Source organism: Marmota marmota, unplaced genomic scaffold (assembly GCF_001458135.2).
Source record: "Marmota marmota marmota unplaced genomic scaffold, marMar, whole genome shotgun sequence".
Classification (NCBI taxonomy): Eukaryota; Metazoa; Chordata; class Mammalia; order Rodentia; family Sciuridae; genus Marmota; species Marmota marmota.
Genome location: NW_026000082.1, coordinates 23850830 through 23854468, shown reverse-complemented (window position 1 = coordinate 23854468; position 3639 = coordinate 23850830). Strand labels below are relative to the sequence as shown.

Genomic DNA, 3639 nt, shown 5'->3' with positions numbered 1-3639 from the left:
CTCGTGATTGGTTGGTGGCGGGGAGGCCGCGGACCTGGCACCTTATTGGTCGCGCCGGCTCCGGCCTTGAGGGGGTGATGAAGGGATGGGAGGTTGTGGGGATGTGCACGTCTTGGGGACAGGTAGCGCGGGCTGTGATCCCTTACGGCGCAGGCGTGGGGAGCCTAGAGGCTTTTAGGGGGAAGAAAGGGTGATGGACTGGGAGGCACTTCGTGGGTAGTGTGGGCCACGGTCCGGGATGGGGAACACTCCTCATTCCAGAGGCGCTGTCCCTGCTACTTGGTTGCCTAGGATGGGGGCGTACAGGCCCTTGGAGACTTAGGTGTGAAAACACTGAAACTCGAGTACCGGCCAAGAGGGATCCAGGGGTGACTTGCAGCGTGACCCAGTTTTGGGGTGACCCCGAAGTCCGTAGTATGAGTGTATGGTATTGAAAGGGAGCACATTGGGGCCCGAACAATAGAATCAGATAAGGAATTTTGCTGGGAAGTGAACTTTCAAACACAAAATGTTGGGGACATTGGAGTCTAGTTACTGGGCCTGGGATGTGATGGAAGAGCAGGTTAAAGGGATCCCTAGGATAAATTGGCCGCGTCTTAGTAACTGTCAAGTCTAGGAGGCACAGTATTAAGTACCAGATCTATGTCTAAGAAAATCAGATATAGAAAGCATTTGGGGGAACATTTTCAGAAGTATATTAAGAGGCCAGTGATAGATTATTGGATCCAGAATTATGCTACTGGTTTTGAGATGTTTTTTATGAAATTTTACTGCTCTTGGAAAGATACAGGTCAGGGCCTATGTTTCCAGTAAGATATCTAGTAAATGTTAGGTACGCGGTGGTTATTTGCTGAATAAATGTTAGGTTCCCCTTGAAGAGGAAGAGATCAAACCAGATATTCTGGATCTTGGCTCATTTCTTTTTATATGCGCCTAAAAAATACACCCATCCCCATATGCAGTTTTTTAACTAAGCAGCTCAAAATGCATATCCTTGCTGCTTACCTTAAGTAACAGGATTTATCAACATTTTCTTATTCATGTTTCTGTTAGCTTTTGTTCTAATCTAGACTTGTTAAGAGTTGACTTTTGGAATGTTAAACCTCTGTGGGTTTTTCTTTTCTTTTTTTAACATTGTTTATAACTTTTATTTATTAATTAATTTATTTTTTATGTGGTGCTGAGGATTGAACCCTGTGTCTCATGCGTGGTAGGCAAGTGCTGTTCCATTGAGCCACAACCTCAGCCCAAATCTCTTTTTTCCTAGTTTGTTTTTCGTTAAGTGATCCTTTTTAGCTTTAGATAGATGTTATACTTGGTTGTCACAACAGTTTCAAGGAACTCTTATGGTTTTCAGTTTTGGTCAGTTTTGTGTGAATACAACTAAATTTTTGAGAGTGGGGAAAGTAGTAGAGAATGTGAATCAATGTTTTGGGGCACATTTAATATCACACTCCTGTTAGGTTGGCATTGTTGTCCCCATGTTGCAGATGAGGACATTGAGGATAGAAGGGGTTAAGTAGCTTGTTCATTGTTGCTGACTAAGGGCTTAAGCTGGAATTTGGCTTGATGTCAAAACCTATAGTTGTTTTTTTTTTTTTTTATCTGCTATATCATGCTCCACATAAACCTGACTAGTTCAATTCCCAGATGGTTTTATATTTCCAAATGGATCATCTTACTTTTGATTTCTGAGTGTTGAATGTTAAATGTGAGAATATAATCGATAAGAATTGCACTGTTTGAAAGATTCAGACCACAGAATTGTAGCCATATAGAATATAGATTCATCTACTAAGTATTTAAATCATATCCCTTGGTATCTATTGTGAAAGGATACATTTACAAAAGAAATTGCTAGATGTTTCCCTGAACCCAGGTAGATAATGGGGAAAATATATAGAGAGACACTTTAAGAATCTGCATTCTTTTTGGGCTGGGGTTGTGGCTCAGCGGTAGAGCGCTTGTCTAGCACATAATGAGGCCCTGGGTTCAATCCTCAGCACCACATAAAAATAAATAAAATAAAAGGCATTGTGTCCAACTACAACTAAAAAAATAAATATTAAAAAAAAGAATCTGCATTCTTTCAAATCAAGTTCCAGAATATTTTTAATGTATTCTTTTTGTATATGGAAGTAATTTATGCAAGGCAGTGAGGAATTCCAAGTGCATAGTGTAAAGAGCTCACTAATGAGATTTTTCAGTCATTACCCATTCATTAGGATGTCGAAATACCAAGACCTATCCAAAGATCTAGTGCCTTCTTCATACTGGGATACTAATTCCGAGATATGCTTATCCTGAAAGTATGTAAAATTAAAGCTGGACATGACAAGATATTTGCAATTCCAATTTTGCTAAGAAACATTTAAGTCAGATTTTGAGGAGAGAATAATGAATTGGAAGTCTTAATTGCTTTATATCTTATTATGATTAGATGAAGCATCCCTTATCCCTAACCTTTTATTTGCAATAATATTGCAGTGTGGCTATTACAGGCAAAGCTACAGGTGGAAATAGGACTTGCTGTACATTTTGCACGTTGGTGATGGAAGCCTCATTTAATTCAGAACACTCTGTGCAGTTACCACCACAACCCCCCGAATTGAATGCAGGAACTTGTGTATGCTGGTAGAGTGCCTACTCTACCACTGAACTAAGTCCTCAGCCTCTTTGGTTCATTTATTAAGTTAACCAAATATAAAGATGTGATGGCATCTATAACTTGGTTTCATTTTTACTAAGTATAGACAAAGCTATAAAAACAAGCATTATATGTATGTATATGTAGTATATATGTATATTTTTTTTTCGGGAAGCATTTCTTAAGCTGCCTGCTCTTTGCTATCAGAAGCCACTTTTATCCCATATTAGCCCCGTATACTAATGGCTGCTTAATTGATCATCCTGGAAATCTTGAACTCCCAGAAGGTCTGAGTTTAAATCATGTGAATCTTAGCTTTGTCTTCTGAACAGAAATCATACATTACTTTATACTTTATAATAGAGTGTGTCTATGTCCTTTAGTTCTTTTATCAGATAGTTCTCATTTATGTTTACGTATTTTGTATTTGATCAAAACTGATTCATTGTACTAGAGATACAAAGGTTTTTCTCCCTTTATTTACAGAGAAATGGTGGCAAAGGGCAGTGAAGGCTCATGCTAGATGCCTTTTTGAGGCAACTTTGAAATTGACATCTCTTGTCTTTTAGTTCAAAGGTATTAAGCCATTTAGTGTTCTATGAATCAAACTCAGGAATAATGTCATAGTTACTACTTTTTATTGAGTACTTACATTGTATCAACTGGAGTACAGTTGCTATATTATGCTATACAGTCTGAGGTAGATATTATTACGATCCTCATTTTATGTGTGAGGAAACCTTTTTCAGTAAATTACAGTGTGCCTGTTGTCCAAACTACTGGGGAAACTGGGGGCAGAGTATCTCTTGAGCTTATGAGTTCAAGATCAGCCAGGGCAATGTAGTGAGACCCCATCTCAAATAAATAAATAAATAGCAGTAATGTGCTTAAAGTCGCATAAAGCAAGTTAGTAGCAGAGCCCAGAGACAGATAAATATCTGTGACTTTTAATTCCTATACAGTTCATGGAGTCCTTTTTTTGGGGGGGGGGC

General features: G+C 38.7%; 1 protein-coding gene across 1 annotated transcript in view; it reads left to right on the top strand.

Annotated features, from left to right (window-relative positions):
• The window catches only part of Nfyc (nuclear transcription factor Y subunit gamma), a 62603-nt gene that overhangs the window by 317 nt on the left and 58647 nt on the right, over window positions 1-3639 (top strand). The window lies entirely within an intron of this gene.